The following is a 19,961-nucleotide window of genomic DNA, read 5'->3' as shown; positions in this document are numbered from 1 at the left end:
GGCTGAGAAGTATTCCATTGTATAAATACACCACAACTTCTTTACCCAGTCATCTGTTGATGGACATTTAGGTTGTTTCCATGTCTTGGCTATTGTAAATAGTGCTGCTATGAACATTGGGGTGCCGTGCCTGTATATTTTCGAATTACAGTTCCCTCTGGATATATGCTCAAGAGTGCAAACATTTATTTCTCACAGTTCTGGAGGCTGGGAAGTCCAAGGTCAAGGTGCGGACAGATTCAGTGTTTAGTAAGTGCTTTCTTCCCGGTTTGCAGACTCCTTTCCATATCCTTACTGGAGAGGAGAGGGCTCTGTTTTCTTTTTCTTCTTATAATTCCATCCTACCTTCAAGCTAATTACCTCCCAAAGGTCCCACCTCCAAATACCATCAACTGGGGATTAGAGCTTCAATACATGAATTTTGGGAAAGAAAATATAGAGTCCATAGCAAGTGTGAATATGATTATGACTACTTATTAGGTGTTTCAGCCCTTTGCTCCAGACTAGGCTAGAAGTTTGGGTTGCAGAAATGGATACAAATGGATGGCCAGCTTGCACAATTTCTCACATTATTCTCCCATGTAAAAGAAAAATGTGCAGTTGTAAGGCAACAGGCCCCCATTGCCTTGGCCCTGTTTCAAAATGCTTTCCCAACAAGAAGAGATAGAAGTCATCTTTAGCAGTTTGTGGAAGGGTTGTAGGAATCAGCTGCAGTTCTTTGTGACTCAGTCCACCCGAGGCTATACACTCAGGTGATGTCTTCCTAAACGGATGCAACCGTAACTTCCACTGAACTGGTGGGACTTTCTAAACTGCAATATGAAATATGTTAATAAACTATTAACAGCTTATGGATACCAAGAACTTTTCAAGGCATCTTAAAATTATTAAGTCATTAATTTTCCGAACCACTCCATGAGTTAAATACTGTTATTATCCCATTTTTGAAAATCTTTGGATGATGAAATAGGCACAGAATGGTGAGTACCCAGGGTCATACAACTTGTAGGTATTAGAGCCCAATTTGGCTCTGGCATCTTTGCTGTTAAATGTCATACCATAGTGCCTTTTTATAACTAAGGAGACTGCCTAAGACTCTGACAATTAAATGGTTATTCATAGAAACTATGATTGATGAGGACGTACAAAGAGCTCTGGGTGGCACAGTTCAGAAATTTGCCTGTCATATTCACAAGCATCTCTTCAATAAGAAATAACAGTTCCTGGACCACTGTCCCACCTAGGGCTAGAGACTTCATGGCATCAAACGGCTGCACCACCCAGTCCAATTACTCAATCACATCCGCTTGCTGGGTTCACACAGAATAAGCAACTCGTTGACTTACTGGTCTTTTCACACATCAGTGAATTGTTTCGTGTTATGAAGCCATGTAGGCATGTCTAAGTCTCAACCTGACATTTTCAGCAAGTATTACATTTACAGAAGGAAGTCTAATTAAGCAGAGGTTTCTCTAAACAGAGTAACTTAGGGAGGTGGGAGGTAGATTCCCATTGGACATAGCATCCTATACGTAAGTGAGCAAATTAAGGCTTTAGTCCTATGGAAACAGGGTGAAGTTGTTTTCTTTCTGTTTTCTGTAACTCCTGCAATTACACCCTCTATAGACTCACTGTTAGACTTCATCAGTGAGCACCGTGCCCCAGGTTCCCCTAAGGCAGATGGAGATTAGACGCCAGAGAACCTTCCTTGCTCTTCTCACCAAGCATGCATGTTGCAATTATTCCAGACAGCCTGCCTTTCGGCGGCATCTACACACACAAGGGGAAATTCTATCAATGCATCACATCAGATACCTAATTTGGATAATCCAATCATTTGTCTATATATTTTTGTTGTTTATTCTTTTGGGGGAAAGGATCTAGGCATCCATTCTCTACTGCATTCTCAAGTTATGCACAGTACAGGAATGAAAATTCATGGGGAGTTCTACTTCCAAACTTTAAGTCTCTAGTTCCCTCAGGGTAGGTTAGTTCTTCACTTGAGTTCATCCTTGTCTTCGGGGTTGAGACTGCTTGAGGATAAATGCAAATAATGTGTATGCAGAATGGTGATCAGCAAGGTTTGAAATGAGAAGAGGATCTAGAAGGGAATGCCGTCCACTTTATCCACTCACCCTCAGTTCATCCTTGTGGAAACTGGTATAAATCCTTTCCAACAATTTGGAATTTCAGCAAGGAGAGGGTCTATCACACTGCTGGGGAGAATTGGCTTTCAGCCATCTACAGAACTTGGTACTTCAGGCAAGCTTCAGAGTTCTCCTCTCAGTCATTTTCTCACTCATCAGAGCCCGATTTGAGGGGATCTTCATGGATCAGTTACCTATTGAAACCACTCTCAGTTCATAACCATGGAAACATAATTAGCTTATAGCAATAGTTGCTTTATATTTTCTATAGCAGGAGGATATACATCTAGATGAACTCTGTCCAACAGAAATAAAATGGGAACCACATATATAGTTTAAAATTTTCCAATAGCCATGTTGAGAGGAGTAAAAAGAAGCAGGTTAAATTCCTCTTTTTTTTTTTTAAATGGAAGTACTGAGGATTCAACACAGGACTTCGTGCATTCTAAGCATACGCTCTACCACTGAGCTATAACCTTCTCCCCGAAATTCATTTTAATATCATATTTTACTTAACCCATATATCCCAAGTATTATCATCTCACCATGTAATCAATATAAAGCTGACTAATGAGGTATTTTATATCTATAGTCTCCATTCTGACTAACCACATTTCAAGTGCTCAATTGCCACACATGGACAATGCAAACCCTCCTGGACAGTGAAGCTCTAGCTCACCAAAAAGGCACTGCAAACCAGTGAGTAAAGTTCAAGTAAAGGGTCTCCAGAACACAGACCAATTTCATTTGATTCAAAATTGTTTATTTTCTACTGAGATCCCTTAACTATAATTACCCTGAAGATAAAGGTTCTGTGTAAACAGGAATCTATTCTTAGTTGATAGTCAAACTAGAATGAATTTCTTTTCACAAGATCAAAGGTCAAGGATATTTCTATAGATCACAAAAGTTCTCAAGATTTTTGTATTACAATTAACAAAATGCTCCCTAAAAAGGTAAAAATGAGAAAGGGTGATTGGCAGTAGAATAGCTTTGTTCAAGTCTGAGTGTTCTTCCTAGAAAAATCATTTGCCAAACGAAAATAGTTATTATGGTTATCTATTAATTGTACAATTCTATTTATAGAAATGTATCTTAAGGAAAAAATTTTAAATGTCCATGTGAAATTCTTTGTCTACAAAGACGTTTACTTCAACACTGTGTATAAGAAAATAAAATTGTGAACAATATAAATGTCCAACAATATGAGAATGATTACATAAAGTATGATACAATCCAGTACAATTCAAATATTCAAAATTATTTTGTAGATAAGATTTATTGACTTCAGGTATTTTTATCATTTGCTTGGTGAATAAGTTAGGTTTCTATTTTTTAAAGTATACATATATATAAAAGCAAAAAAGCTGACAATATTTGCTGTTACGTTAATGATGACTCTGTGTCATAGAATTACAGCTAGTTTTTCCTATTTGCATGGTTTGCATTTAAAATTTTCTCCAATAAATAGCTATTCTTTGATAAAAACAAAATGAGTATTTTTTTAAAATAAAAACGTACGCTTGTCTATTGATTATCTTTTTAAAAAGTCTTTCTTGCCTGGTCTGAGAAACCCAAATGTACAACCCAGGAAGAAACTAGCACAAAATTTAGATGGAATGACTACACACTAGTTCAATTGTTTGGGGAAAATACCCTCCCTAGACTCATGGACGTCAGGAAGCCAAGCCTACAAGTCAAGGGAGGTTTACGATAACAATACTACTGGAGAAAAAAAAAAATCTTCCTGAGAGCTCAGTTATTTCAATCAACTCTACTGAAGAAGAGAAAGAGGGACCTGGTATCTTCAGAACTGGGGCCAGTGATCTTGGATTCTAAAGCTGAAAAATAAAAGATTTCCTTATGCTATTTGGTAATTTGTTGCTGCCTACAGGTTCTAATGACTAAAATTATTGCCATCTATGTAGCTTGATTACATATGAGTTTCATTGACGTAAAAAGACATACATGTTTGATCAAGTAACAGGTGGTTTCATGCATTACTCATTTTAATTTGATTAACAATTTGTGTGTTTATGGTTTTTTCTCCCTTAGCTCCTCTAACAACCAAAATCCCAAAGGACAAGATCCATATTTACTTAAACTTGGACTAAAAGCAGTAATCTGGTTTAATCTGTTGATATGGAATAAGGTGGGGGAGGTTCCTGTCAGACCACCAAAGAGAACATTTCTACCCCTACAGACAAAAGAAAATCACCATTAAAATTCCAAACACTCTTGCATCATAACCATATTCAATAGTATTCATTGAATCCTTTTACCATTTTAAGCTAAAGGAAGAAGATGCAGGTTCATTGACAATTACACCAAAGGTGAACATATCGGCAGATTCTCCTCAAGTTAAAGACACAAGTATTATAACGACCCAGAGGTGCTGCTCTTGGATGTTTACTCAATAGTTAAAAAAAAAAAAAAAAAAGTGTTCAGAAAATTATTTTTAAATGTTCATAGCTTAATTAATAATAATAAGCAGGAAACAACCCCAACATCCACCAGCAAGCAAATGGCTAAGTCATCGTGATGTCCTCACGCAGTGGACACAGCCACAAAAAGGAATAAGCTAATGCTAGGAGCAAAGATTTGAAAAAATCTCAAAAAAAAAAAAAGAAAAAAAGGGTGATGAGCAAAGGAAGTAGGTCCCCTGTATGATGACATCTACGTGATGCCCTCAGACAATCAAAACCGAGTTACGGTGACACAATTCAAAACCGTTGGGCAGCTGCGGGAAACTGGCTAGAAAGAGGTGTGAGGAGGTGTGAGTGACAACTGACTTGTTTCATGGTTTGATTGAGGTGGTGGTTATATTGCTGCATGCTTTTGTCATATTTCATTGGACTGAGCACTTAAAACCTGTGCACGTATAAATAAGAAAGTCAATTCAAAATATAATAAAAAATTGAAAAGAAGAGTCAAACCACAATGGTCAACTTTATTCGGACTATAGTTAACGCCGCGTTCCTGTGTGATAGCTTTCAGTCTCCTCAACCTGTCTTATGGATGTTTTAGCTCCCCTCTCTCCTTCCCAATTCATGCTAAGGATGAACAGTGAAGAGTCTCCTGATGATCATTTTCACCGAAGAGCTAATATTAAGTAAAAATATAGATGCGGGTTTGTGGTCCACTCACACTTCTCCATCATTTCTACAATCGTTTTATTATTTTGTGCAGGTCTTCAATGGTGACAAATGACTTTTCAAAGGGTAAACAATTAGTGTATAAGATTCAGCACATTAAACAGATTTCATGGTCTCTTTATTAATTTTGAACTTGATAATTTCTGGGAATTTTCAGTCGAGGGGTTTCTGGTTACTTCCCAATGACATTTAACAGTCAGACTTAAAAATACAGAAGAAAGCATTAGAAGTTTTATCCAAAATGATTATGGCCATCATTTGAATAAAATACAGATTTTGCAAGCGGTAAAGCATATCATTACTACATACTGGCCTAAGTAAGGCTTGGTTCACAAACTGGAGAGCTCTAACCAAGTCATTAAATCTATCTAAAAGGGCCTCATTTGAGAAGCAATAAAATTTTTAATCATTTTATTATTAAAAGAGTGTTTAATATGTAGCTAATTAAATGCCAAAGGCAGGTTATCTGAGTTTAACCTTCAAAAAGAAAATGATGTATCAAAGTCTGCCTCTGGCATCATGGGATAGAAATGTCATCCTCATAATCATGGCGTGACAACTAGCTGGTGGCCTTTTCTAGAGCTATAGTTAAATTACCTGATTAAATTAATAGCCATTTAGATGTTTTAGGAACTGCACAGACCTATCCTAAATGAAAATTAGGTCCATTACATTTTCTGAGTGGGCTAGATAGACCCTAAAATAAAACACGTATGCCATTGCCCACATTACTTAGATTAAGCAATTAAAAGCTCTTTCTAAAAAGCGACTAATTTCCTATAATGTACAGACAACTGGATTTACACTAATGACCAGACGTAAGTTTTTTTTCCTCTCTATCTTCAGACAAATTCTCTGTTTACTTTAAAATAAAGGATTAAAACTTGAACATATCACCTAAACATGTAGCTAGATAGCTGTCTGTAACTATATTTCTATAAGGTAATGAACAGTGATTATTTGTAAGTAAAACAGTAAAGTAGAAAGTAGAACAGAAAATCATCTTAACTGGGGATCCACCAAACCATTATCGAAACATTCCAGGAAACAGCCTTTAAACTATTCAGTCGCAAATGTTTGGAAAGACTACCGAAAAAAAAATTCATGCCTTCTTTCCTTACAATGTTAATTCTTTCATAGGAAATCTGGATCATCAAGTAGTTAGATGTGTCAGAAAAATGCAAACAGTATATATATTTACTTATTTAAGAAGCAAATTACTATTCCCTTCATAAATCTCCAGCAGCTAATGAATACAGACTGCAAGTAAGTTTTAAGGACAGAGGGTGTGGTTGCTGCCGCGTGCCAAGTACCTAAAGAAGCAACTAACATAAAATCAGTATTCCATAAATATTTGTTGGACTGAAGGCAAACCTGAATTTTCCCCAGTTTTAGTTAAGAACATTTATTTAAAAGTCATACTGACATACTGAAACCCTTACTTTGACAGCATGTTATAAAATTAAATATTTGGCAAGGAATTTTTAGTCCAGTGCCATTTGATATGCAACTTAGTAATAAATGAACTACATCAGTGTGGGGGCCCCCTTTATTTATTATTAAGATTTTGCTTAATTTCATTTCATTTCATACATACAGAGGATACAACATTGTATCCTATTCATGGACTTGAAGAGGTTCAAAATCAATATAAACTCTTAACAATATTTCTTAGAATCCTTGTGGCTATAAAGCTTAGATCTTTTGTAAGATCTGGTACTATTTACAGATAAATTCCTCCTCTGATAAGTTCATGATGTCTCAAACATTAAGCAAAAAGAACCAAGGCAGCATTGATAAGAATGTGGAAACAAATCACTCTTTGGGAGTCAGCGGTACTTACATCATAACTTGGTTGAATGTGAGTCAGCCTTTATTTGTTGAATCAACATTCATTGGGACTTTTACAATGTGTCTGCACTGTACTAGACACTTTGTAGAAATACAGAGATTAACCAGACAACCCGTGTAAATAAATAACCATCACTGAATATGAAAGAGTAATCAAAAATGTATGTGAGCAAAATTAGAAATGTGTACACCGTGCAATGGCTGTAGTAAGACAGAAACAGTGAACTCTCTTGTGGATGCTGGAGGCAAGCTGAAAAAGAAGTTTGAAAAGAAAAGATGTTCAAAATTGTTATGTGACAAAATGAAGATGAAAACTTATACATGAGGATGTCAAATCTAAAAAAAAATACCATCAAAACGATGTGTGAGAAATTAGATTTGATAGAGATCCTTCCTCAAAAATGTCAGATTATCACATAATGGAGTGTATTGTTTAGATTATTTTATTGGTATGTCAAAAAATATTTCAATCATAATGCATTCCAAGTACTTTGTGATTTTTCAAAGTTACCATGGGAACAATTCCTACCAAGGAACATGATAGGCCATTTCCGTAATAGTGCAGACAAAAGAATGCTGTTATGTTTACAGGAGAGCACAGAAATAAAAAGGTAAGACTTTCACGAACCATGTGTTCGTAGTTTACAGACAGGCAGCGTGCCATGTTCCACTCACCCCGAAGACCTCAAAGCCTAATTGTCCTGGGGAGGAAGCTGTGAAGAGCTCTAAAGCTCAGTCCATGTTAATACAAGGGAGGAAAGAGTGGGGAGGAATAACCAGGTCATCACAACAGAGGTAGATTCAAGGCAGCATACTGGAAAGTCAACCTTGACAAACAATCTAAAACTGTATTTTCAGCCTATGCCTATCTTAAGTTTTAGTTGTTCGGCCTGTCAAGATGTTTGTTATGTGACAGGCAATAATACTGACAGAAAATTTCCTTTATACATTCATAGACATCCATTTCAGCCTAGATCCTCTCTGAAAGCCACTGGAGCTACTGAGAAGAGTATTCAAACTGTGTAATAAATTATGAACATCTCCAAGGAGATCTTTGTTGTCGTTGTTGTTGTTAATGGAGGGACTGGGGATTGAACCCAAGACCTCATGCATGCTAAGCACATGCTCTACCACTAAGCTATACTCCCCACTCCAAGGAGATCTTGAAGTCAATTCATAAAGGCTAGAAAAATATTTAGTCTATTCCCCCCCCCCAACACACAATGCTTTTGTTTAAAGTAAGATCTAGTATTGTAATGGTATAGGTAAGAGGAATAATTTCCTACCGACCTGCTGTGTGCTCTGAACTTACTAAGATGTTCAACCTTCACACTATGGATACTTGGGCCAGATAATTCTTGGTCATGGGAACTGTCTTGTGCTTTATAGGGGGTCCAGCAACATCCTTGGCCTCTAAACCCTAGATACCAGTAATACTTCCTCTCTAGTTGTGATAACCAAAAATGTCACTAGACTTTGCCAAATGTCCCCTGGCGTGGGGGAGAAGGGAGGGGACACAAAATGGTCTCCTGTTGAGAACCACTGGTATATACGGCCATTCACTTATTACCTGTTTCTTCTCATAACTACCCTGCATGGTAGGAATTATCACGCCTATTTTAAAAATGAGAACATTATAGAAGGATTTAAACCTGGGTCTTTTAACCATAATCATTATTCTCCACACTGTTTTCTATATTATCTTCACCTTTAAAGATTTAGTAGTCTGAATTTTCTTATAGATTTAACATTAATTCCAGAAACATCCTCATGATGCAAGTCTAGAATTGACTGTCCTTAACATACTCAACCACATCGAACATGTGGTTCAAGATTTTCTTTGGGGGTTACTCTGTCCTACCTACCGAGCCTGCTCCTAATCTATGCTCTATTTTGACACAGCCTCAGGGTCATTTTTGGATGGCAAGCAAAGAAATCAAAACCTTTGGGTGACTTGGATTACTTGCTGATTTTCAGAAGTGTTTTGTGTGCATTTTATGGGGGAAAGAGAAGTGACTCAAATAAATCTCTGTAATTTGTAAAAATATTGTTTGATGTTCATATTGAACAATAAAACTCTCTCATATCTTGTCATTGTGAATCTGTTTGCGTATTTGTGAATCTGTCAAAAGACTTAGGGATTCAATTTTACAAGCTGAATTGCCCAGGGAAATGATGAAGGAACTGCGTTATCTCTTTATTTCTTTGTGATCCACTTCCATGGTTACTTCATATCATGCTCTAAGTTGCCTTTGAAAAGTTCTGCCTAATAGAAGAGTTTTTCCCTCCACTTCCCCAAAAGCAACTGATTGGTGTCACATCATATATTTTTTTGTTGTTGTTGTTACCTGATTACCTAGCACAGAAATCGAGCCTCAAAAATCTCTGTTAAGTGAATAATAAATAATGAACCAACGTCAGATGAATAAATAATCGGCATATTCTTGAGTTTCAGCTACACATAAAAGACATTTTCACTGATATTAGATGCAATGACTCACCGGCAGAACTGGGAGAGAATATTAGAGATGCTCATTTCTGTAATTTCTAAAACTCACTCCTTCCCTGCCCCACCCCCACCACAGCCAGTTTATGTGGAAGGAAGAAAAGGTAAAGACAGAATCAGCTGTTTTAAAAGGAAGAATTAGGTGGGGGGCGGAGCGGGGTGGTTAGCTTAGTGGTACAGCGCATGCTAAGCATATGCAAAGTCCCGGGTTCAATCCCCAGTGCTTCCATTAAAAAAAAAAAGGAAGACTTAGGTACTTGAGAAGTTCAGGCTTTCACACTTAAAACGTTCATTAACGTGGAGGGAAAAAAGCATAGAGTATGAATAAACTATGACTTTTGCCTGGTCTTCTGAAATAAAAGTAGTCTGAAGTCTTCCTTTGAATGTTATAGTATGATTCTGCAGACTGTAGAAATCACCCATATCTATGATAATTCAATTTTTTTTAAAAAGGAAGCTGTGTATACAGATTATGAGACAAAATAGCACAAAGCAAGCAAAATCTTCACTTTACAACAGATTGTGCTGATCAAGAATTTTGAATCTTTTTATAATTATGAAATGTCACATGGGGGTTAGTATTTGATTTACCAGCATTCCCATCCCTTTTGAGTATATTATGATTCTTAAAAATTATAGAATGCACATTTTTTAAGCTAAAAGTGATCCAGTGTTATCTGTTCCAAACCACATCCCTTTGAAGCTAAAAGTGACCTAATATTATCTATTCCAAACCACCTTCCCCCCTTTAAAAAAAAATGAAGAAAAAACAAAAAAAAATGGAAGTCAGTCAAAAAGTTAGCTTATATCAGACCCTGCCTTCCTTTTTCAGTTAAGTAAAAATATAATTGAAATTTTAAAGGTCTGATTTGAAACGGTGAAAGAGGTCTTTATTTTGACCTTTTAGCTCCAGGGAGCAATGCCGGCGCTGTCAGAACTCCTAGTAAAGATTCTTTCTCTAGGTCTGTTGTTCACATGACGTGGGTTGAGATTTCTGCCAGTTTTCAGCAGGAGGCCTTGCGTTAGCCTCTTCAGCTTTCTCAGCCTGCTTCCCCTCACAGGAAATCAGTGCTTCAGCTGTGATCTTTGCGGTCCCTGCTAGCATATCTTCTCCGATGATAGCTCCTGTTGGCTTTTCCTTCTACAAAAAGCAGCCTTCTTTTCTTAGCCTCAAGATGGGTGAGGGTTAAAACATGTTTTAGGTATTTATTTTGGAAGTCTTCCATCCACTGAGCTGCCATTCGGTTATCCAAAATTTCTAGGAAGCTCTCTCTTTAAAGTAACTTTTGAAGTGGAGAGCTAGAATCTGTAATGAACACCAGGAATGAGCCAGTTTCACAACCTGAAAGGATCAGGTCATGACAACCCAAAAGGATCATCACACACACACTAATAATAAATTTCCCAGGAAAGAGACCACAAACAGCAAACATTTACTGAGTACCTGCTCTGTGCTCAGATTCTCATTTCCCTTCACTTGATCTCTTTAGTGATCTCATCTACATCTGAGCTTTAAACGACCATGATTGTCCGTAATTCATCACCCAAAAATCTCCCTTCCAAGCCCTAGATCTCTGCTTATAACTGCATATTGGAAATAATTTCCAGATGTTTGTCCCATGGGCACCTCTAATACAGATAAGTCCAAATCTTCTTTTCTACCCACCTTCTAATCACAGTCTCTACCAACATTTCTCACCCATGTAAGTGCGCGACCATTCCCTCCATTTCTAATGCAGTAACGTGGAGGACCCTGAGGCAAATAAGAAAAATGGGATTGGAAAACAGATGAACACTGAAAATGGAGAAACAGAAGGTGGGAAAATAGGCAAAAGACTGTTATGACTGACCAGGCATGAGAGAATACAAGGCTTTGGGAAGGAAAATAGGCGTGACCACTTGGTGAATGGACGAAAGGATGAATGAACAGATCACTGGCTGCATGCATGTAACTTGTGTGTGTGTTGTCTATTAAGAAAAATATTAAGACAAAGAAGAGACATTGAAGGGAACAACATGATGCCCTAACTCTCACGTCATCTAAAAACACATGGTATCATTCATTATTTCTTACTTTTTGTTAATGAGTTCATAGAAAAGACAGGCCCTTTTATTAAAAGGGTGGGGAGAAGGCAAAATCTGAAAATTGCAACCATTTTCAAACTAATTGTGGCTTGGCTCCATGTGGCTTGAAGCAAGACATGACAACAAAACATCCTCTCTCTCTGTGTGGACTCTCCCCTCCGAGTTCTTCCTTGGAGAAGATTAGCAACTCGTCCTTCTCTTGTGGAGCTCATGATGATTTTTATCAAAAAGCTTAGTGCATCCCATTCGGCCCTTTTCCCTGTATCACATCATGTGCTGATGTGTCCCAGAAAGGTGACATTAGCACGCTGATGATTTTCTAGAGAATCAAATGTATTTCTGTGTCAGTTGATCAGGACAAATGAACTTTAAGCTGCATTTTTTACTTTTTATCGAAAATGACCACTTAGGATTTTTAATTTACAACGAGATAGTTAAGCTTGTCAAGCAAAAGTGAGCAGCTCATTTGCATCTCTGTGGATGGGGGAGGCAGGACATCAAAGGTCTGTCTGTCACTGCCACCCCCATGATTCTCAGAATGATGAGTACAGAGGTCCCGATCTCTTTGATACATCAAGAGTCACTAGTTTTATGCTTCTAACTTGATTATACCCTCCAGGAAAGCAAAGATCATGCCTCACTCATTATCTATGAGGTAAAGTTAGAGAAAAACCAATACAGTTCCTGCTCCAAGAAGTTTATCACAGAATACATGGAGAAACATGCAGAAATGAAGCATAATGCAAAGTATTACGTCAGTGGGTCTCAAACTTGGCCACACATGAGAATCCTCTGGAAGGTGTGATAATCCACATATTCCTGGCCCCCTTCACCAGAGTTTCTAATCCAGTAGGTGTGGGGTGAGGCTAAGCCCTTGCATTTTTAACAAGTGAAGCTGACGCTGCTATACTGGGGACCACACTTTGAGAAGACTAAATAAAATATGGTATCGAGAGTGGAAAGGTGAGCTTATATTTATTCCCAAATAATCATAAGATGGTGGAGCTGACTCACAAGTTTAGAAATGAAAGGGAATTCTGAGATCTTCTAATTTAATCTCCCAAACAGTATGAAACACAGGTCAACAGTGGTGGGACTCAAACTCCATACTCTTGACCCAATTTCTCTCCACCATCTTTTCTGCTTCACAAATGAGGTTTCTCAGATTTAGTAAAACCACCAAAAGGTGTCTAGCCTTTGTGCCTCGCATATAAAATGGCTGTGGAAATCAGTAAGAGTTCTGTCTATAGCAATCTCAGAGGTTGCTTATGGGTTTTATTCCATCAATAGAAATAACAGAAAAAAAAATACCCATGCATTAGTCTGATTTTGGCTCCCTTGCTCTACTTTTAGAAGAAAAAATCAGCATGAAAATATGTGTTCATTCTGCTATTTTCCTCCCTTTTTATTTCTCAGGCAAAGTTGGCTGCCATCTGAATAGGAATATAAGGCTCTCTGGCCGTTTTCACCCACCGTTATGCAGGGTCAGTTTTCCACCATTTAGAATTTAGTGCATCTTTGGTGAAGCCTGACAGGTACATGGAGGGTCGGGGGAGGGAGGTTGGAGGAAGGCAAGAGGGCTAAGAAAGCAGCTGTGTAATTTACAATCCTGCGGTCCATAACAGCACAGCAAGCAGGTAAGGTCGAGCGGTGCTGTCACAGGGGCACTGGCCCAGCCTCCACAAGCTACAGGATCTCATTTCATTACCCCATGACCTGCATCACAGCGCACGGAAGCCCCACTCCAGGGCCACAGCTAATCTACTGTGACAGAATAGGAAGACAGCTCAGAACTGTGCAGCTTCCCTTCCCTGTCACTGGGAGGCCGAATGCAGATGGCAGAGCTACATTCTTTCGGAGAACCACAGGGACAAGTTAGAACGTCCAGAGCTTAGGATCAGGCTCTGACTCTGACATTACCGCTGTTACCACAGGGCTGCACAGATGTTAAGTGTGTGGGTTCTGGATTCAATATTTTTAAAAATTTTTTTATCTTTTTTTTTTGTTTTTTATTTTGGGGGGAGGTAATTAAGTTTGTCTATTTGTTTGTTTGTTTTAATGGAGGTACTGGGATGGAACCCAAGACTTGGTGCAGACTAAGTGTGCGCTCTACCCCTGAGCTATATCCTCTCCCTGGGGTTCAAATTTTGATTCTTCCATTTGTGAGCTAGATACCCCTTACCTTCAACTTCAATGAGCTGCATCTTCCTTAACTATAAGATGGTGCTCAGAATAGAGCCACTTAGGGTTGTTAAGAGAAATGAAAAATACAAAACCATGTAAAATGCAGAGGAAATGACAGGTCCCATAGGAAGCATACACTAAATATTAGCGTGTATGATTACGACAGATACCCCGCCAGTGTATCTGTGATACGTGAGGCTGATTTTTTGGGACCTGCTTAACACTTCAGGGTTGTTTGTCTTTAGCTGTTAAAGAGACTTGCCTCAATTTCTACGGGTTATGCTGATCCACTTGCCAAGTCACAACAGTTAAAAACCCACACCTTGACCCTATGGTCAGAATTACTTGAATAACCAAGGAAACAATCACAAACGTGTTCTGAAAAGGAAAGCTTAAGAAAATGCTCCTACAGTGCACCTCACACCCTGCATTTGTTTCTGTTTACAACCTTTGACACAACTTGCCTCGGAATAATGTGAAAATCACAATAAAGATACAACTAAAGCAAAATCATTAATTTCATGTGCTGTTTCGCCACAGACAAAACACGATAGCGCTTACAGCAGGTCACAAATAACGTCTTTCTATAAAGAGCTCCCATAACGTTCAGGAAATGCTGTACGTGGACTCTGAAAACTGAACACCTCCTTCAGATTAAGCTCTGTATCAATGAGTTCTTTTGTGAGTAGACAAGGAAATCAAGAAGGTAGCAATCACGCTTTATTTTTCAGATCTGAAAAGAAAATGATCCATGGGGATGTTTTTGATCTACAGTGAAACATAATCTGCTCAGGAGCTGACATAAGTATCATTATACTGCAGAAGTTGGGGAGAGCAGGTGGGGACAGAGGGGACCTGCGTGTTTTTTGCTTGTTTCCTCTCTCATCAACTGGAAACGTGACAGTGTTAGTAGCAAATGTTCTATCCGGTGTATGAAAACGGAGCACTTAGGCATTTTTGAGTGATAATTCAATAGGATTAAATTACACTCATATGACAGCTCAACTTCACTAATGAGGTACGTTTCAGTAAACTCTGGACAGAACTGTCTGGAAGGTTTCTTTAATTTACCAACATGTAACAACACGGGGAAAGCATTAGTCAACTAGATGAAGATGAATAAGCAGTGAGGTCTAAGGGTATTTTACATTAATACCTGACAACCTGAAAGGATTTTTGTCACCTGCTCTGTTTAGCCCAAGGCAGGCACAGGATAACTGGTACCTGTTAGTGTGATTGACTTACCAAAGCAATGAAAGGAATTATCTGGAAGAGAGCTGGGTGGAAAATGTGTCAGAGAAATTTCTTTTCCTTCCCGTTAACAGGAAGCATCTTCCTTGCAAAGTGGGCTGACGGTTGTACTAAAACTGAAAGGATGTTTCAAATCTTCTCGGATGGCTACATCAACACTTTCATTTTTCAAGATCTTTGAGTTTGTCCTCAGAGATGAAAAAAATCTGTCTGTATACACTTCTAGCCAGGTGTTGACTGGGAATAATGTAAGGTTATCCTTGCCCAACTAAATAATTCATTTCAAGCCAAGGAAAGAAAGAATACGTAGGAAACATGAAAGAACAGTAAATAGGAGACAAGCAAATGTGCTTGTGAAGGAATCAAATGCTTACTGAAAAGAAGTTCCAGCTAAGATTAGACTGGCCAAAAAGAAGGCCATAAAATCATTTGCATCCTTTGAAAAATCTCCTGAAACTAATGTTCCCCTAGTGTCTGGCAAGCAACTTGTTTGAAGAGAAAAAGCAAATTAACTCTAGCTCAATGGCTGAACGTGGCAACTATTAGAGGATGCTACAGATTCCAAACTAGCTATTTAGGCACTAAAGCCTATCTGTTTCAATAATTATTCTCCATACCCAGTCAATCATCCTAAAATGTTCATGTATCAATGCATTTATTCTCAAGAGAAGCTGAGTCACAAAGGAGAGGAAGAAGCAAAGATAGAAATACTTTCTTATTACACCTGTTGGCGAGAAATTACTCAAAACCACTAAGCACTGTAGATGAATTAGGAGGAAAAGAAAATCAGTGACAAGTGAAGCTCTTGAGTATCAAACATATGAGAGAGGATTGTCAGTTTAGCTAGCCCAGACTCTCAGCTAATCCATAAACCACATCCATCAAGCTTTGAAGAACAAAGTTTATAGAGTTCCTTCACGGCAAACTTTTCTCATTTCATTCTTCATATGACAATTGTTCTAGTGATTTTGCATTTCCAGAATAGAGTGATTTGTTGCTTAAAAAAAAAAAGAGGCACAAATGAACTTATTTACAGAACAGAAACAGAATCACAGACATAGAAAACAAACTTGTGGTTACCAGGGGGGCAAAGGGGTGGGAAGAGATAAATTGGGAGTTCAAGATTTGCAGATACTAACTACTATATGTAAAATATACACACAACAAGTTTCTACCATATAGCATAAGGAACCATATTCAATATCTTGTAGTAACTTATAATGAAAAAGAATAGGAAAAGGAATATATGTATGTATATGTATGACTGAAACATGCTGTATACCAGAAATGGGCACAACATTGTAAACTGACTATACTTCAATTTGAAAAAAAAAAAAAGAGAGAGTGATTTGTAGAGACCCTGCGAGACAGGCTAGGAGGGAGATGGGGGAAAGATTTAAAAAGAAGAAACTGAATTTTTACAGCTTCAGCTGAGTGGTAACAAAGGTGAGAAAACCATTCAGCGATATTGTCACACCACACACGCACACACACACACACACACACAGCTCTGCCAATAGAAAAGCTCTAGGAGGGCTGAATACACTGGTGAAGGATTCGCTGAACAGAATGGGAAATACTAGCAAAGGGCCGAAAGGATCACAACAGAGATGACTTCTTTTACTGGCCTCAGATACTATCCCTGACTCTCTGAATGTTACTTCCAGTCTCAATAATAATCACAATAATTGCTACAATTTTCCTCATGTTTTGTTATTCACAAAAACTTTCATCACCACATTGGCTCCTGTGAGATAAGTAGGGTCAATATTTTTATAATACTTGACAGACGAAGAAGCCAACGTCAGCAACCGCCTACTCAGGGCACAAAAGCAGCCGAATAAGATGCAGAGTCAGGTCCTCTGACTCCACATCCAAGTGCTTTTTCTCACTATGCTAAACTCTCCCAAAATGTCAATTGTTGGAATGTCTAGAGGCAAAGTTGCAGATTCTGAGGAGGGCTGGTACAAGCCACATGGGAATTAAATATCCCAGAGGGCTTTTGAGCTGAGTGGTCCTCATAGAGAATTCTAGAGGAAGGATTCCAGCTTTCCACAGACAGACTAGGCATCAGAGAGGCAAGCAAGTTGATTCTATCTTTCCTTTGCTTTTCTCCAACTTTGTTAAAAATGGGGGCCATGGGGGTTTCCAAAGTAGGGAAGGCCAAACGTTATTTTTGAATTCTTTCACATTACAGAACAATACAAAACTAATAACAAAAGCAAACTAGCAACAGAGAAAGCAAGAATTCACACCAATAAAATATTTCAGTGTAAGGTCTCACTGTAATAGGAAAAAACAAATCTGACTCCATATGGGCTCTGTTTCTTTCCCTTTGACCTTTGGATTCTATTGCTTTTGCTACAAGTTAAGAATGTTGCCTCAAGCCTGAAATAGGGAAGCCCATTCACAAGACCCTGACTTTTCAAGGCACAATACCTTTCGATTCCTACAGAGATAAAAAGTTGCAGAACAGAGAATAACATTTGTCTTGTTGGAGGTTTACAGGGACACCATGACCTGACCTACGTGGACAGCTGCAAGAACAAAGGATTCTGACACCAAGAACTTTGCAACAATCAGCCACACTCCCCCCCACCCCTTAGTATAAAAGAAGCCTGAATTCTAACTTAGGGAAGATGGTTCTTTGGGACACTAGTCCACCATCTTCTTGGTCTGCTGGCTTTCTGAATAAAGTTGCTATTCCTTGCCCCAAGGATTGTCAAAAGGATTGTCTGGCTATTATTCTGACCAAGTAACACTCAACTGTCAAGTAATAGCTCAATGTAAACAGTTCAATTAAAAATAAGCTACCAAATTTTGTCTAGGATTGACTCAGCTCTTCAGTCAATTGTCTTGTAAAGTTTAGTAACCAATGACAGTTAAGATCTTTTGTCTGCTTACTGTGAGCCAGAGACTGTACATTTACAAGCATTGTCATTTCACCCCTCACAATTATATGAATGTCAGTGCTGTCATTAGCCACAAAGAGAAGAAGCAAAAGCAGACTGAGAGTCTAGGTAAGTTCCCACATTGTACAGCTAGTAATCAGTAGAGTTATCACTTGAATCCAGGTCCGTATTACTGCAGGGTCCAGACCCGTTCCTATGCCCATTTAACTCTATCTTGGCCAGATCCTCTTTCTCAGTTAACCTCATAATGTTCTACTATATTCCTAATGCTGAATATCAAACCCAAAGATGGTTTGGAAAAGGCGGAATGAAGTTGAATCAGCTGGGAGCAAAACAGAATACATATTAATAGGAAAGCCAGCTAATGAAGAAGTTTGGCACCAAGCTGAGTAACCAGTGCACGGCCAGGAACAGTAGCAGACGTGCTTCTTTTCAAATGAGAAATTAATCTTCTGGATATACTTGAATTCACACATAAAAATGTATTTCAAAGGTTTTAAAAATTACTTGTAATAGGAAAAGATAATAAGTTTAGATGGAACCAAAAGAATAAATAAATTATGACAAATACAGTAGAGTACTGTATAATCATTAAAAGAAATTAAACAGATTAATGTGTGCTAATACAGATCAGTCATCAAGACATACTGTTAAATGAAAAAATTCTGACTAGTATGACCAGTATGTTACCAAATGGATTTTAAAGGACAGACATACAAATTAATGCAAAATAGATTATCATTGGAAAACTCTACAAGATCCTAGTCTTGTCTCTGGAGAAGGTTAACTGTGATTCAGAGAAAAGAGAAAGACTACATTCTACTATGTAAATATTTATAATTTCTCATTTTTTATCACGTACATAAATGACTTAAAAGCATCTTACCATTAATAAATAATAACAGGTGTGCAATTAATGTTTGTGGACCTGAACAATGTTTGGAATACACGAGCCATGTCAATCTAGAAGCGCTGGACTTGGAAACAGACAGAGAATTTAAATTTGGCCTGTCACAAGCTAGCAGGGCAGGGTTTGTGTAAGGTACTTTATCTTTTAGTTACAATTTCATTTATGGGAAATTGGTATGATGGCATCTCCCAGGTTCCTGAGGATGAGATGAGATAATATACATAGAGCAAAGCATGCTCTGAAGTGTAAAAATGCAAGTAATTACTGTTTTTGTTGTTGTTGCTCACTGGTGAAGCAGGCTCTGGTTCAGATTAGGAAGCCACGCAGTCAGGAAAGAGAAGACCTCACATACACAGTCTGACTTCCTCCATCAAGGAGATCAACCAGACATTTGCCAAATATCCATTCTTTGTACTGTATTCCTATTGTTCTGTGATGTGAAAACATTTATGATTCCCCCTTCAGAAAGGGGGAAATATTTGTTTGGAGAAAGACTTGGGTGCTCCTTTGGGATAGAAGGGAAATGTGACAGGGACCTTGGCAAGACAGAGAGAAACAGTCTTGTGCCTTTGAAGAAGGTGAAGAGGCGAGGGCAGTGGATGAAGGCTGAGGTTAGGGAAAGACTGGGGCTCAGCAGCGGGACCCCATAACCCCTCCAGCCATTAGAACCACAAGAGGGCAGAGGTGAGTAGATTTAGGAGAAGCCAGTAAAAGGGCTCAATACAACATTCATGGGGTCTCAGGAGACATAAGGGACGAGAAAATGAGAGTGAGAGTAGGAAAGAGAAGCACAGGAAGTACAAACCTAGAACCTCTCCAGAATAAAAGGTAGAGTCTTGGACCATCACAGACGTGGACTGAGATCTGGGCCAGGTGTACCTTAGAAGTCTAACGGGCTGGGGCCCCACCTGACTTCAGGGTAACATACTCTTTCTTCAAACAGGTACTCGGCCATTAAAG

The 19,961-nt window shown here is 38.4% G+C and overlaps 1 long non-coding RNA gene across 2 annotated transcripts in view; it reads right to left on the bottom strand.

Annotated features, from left to right (window-relative positions):
- The window catches only part of LOC116659327, a 73,811-nt gene that overhangs the window by 46,322 nt on the left and 7,528 nt on the right, over positions 1-19,961 (bottom strand). Inside the window, exon 3 of one of the 2 annotated variants that reach the window (XR_004314644.1) lies at positions 4,789-10,965. The exons of the other annotated variant lie outside the window; for it this stretch is intronic. This is a non-coding gene — a long non-coding RNA (uncharacterized LOC116659327). Of the gene's footprint in view, positions 1-4,788; positions 10,966-19,961 lie in introns of those variants that run through there. 2 annotated transcript variants of the gene reach the window in all.

This window comes from Camelus ferus, chromosome 23 (genome assembly GCF_009834535.1).
Source record: "Camelus ferus isolate YT-003-E chromosome 23, BCGSAC_Cfer_1.0, whole genome shotgun sequence".
NCBI classification, from domain to species: Eukaryota; Metazoa; Chordata; class Mammalia; order Artiodactyla; family Camelidae; genus Camelus; species Camelus ferus.
This window is presented reverse-complemented; position numbering and strand designations above follow the sequence as displayed.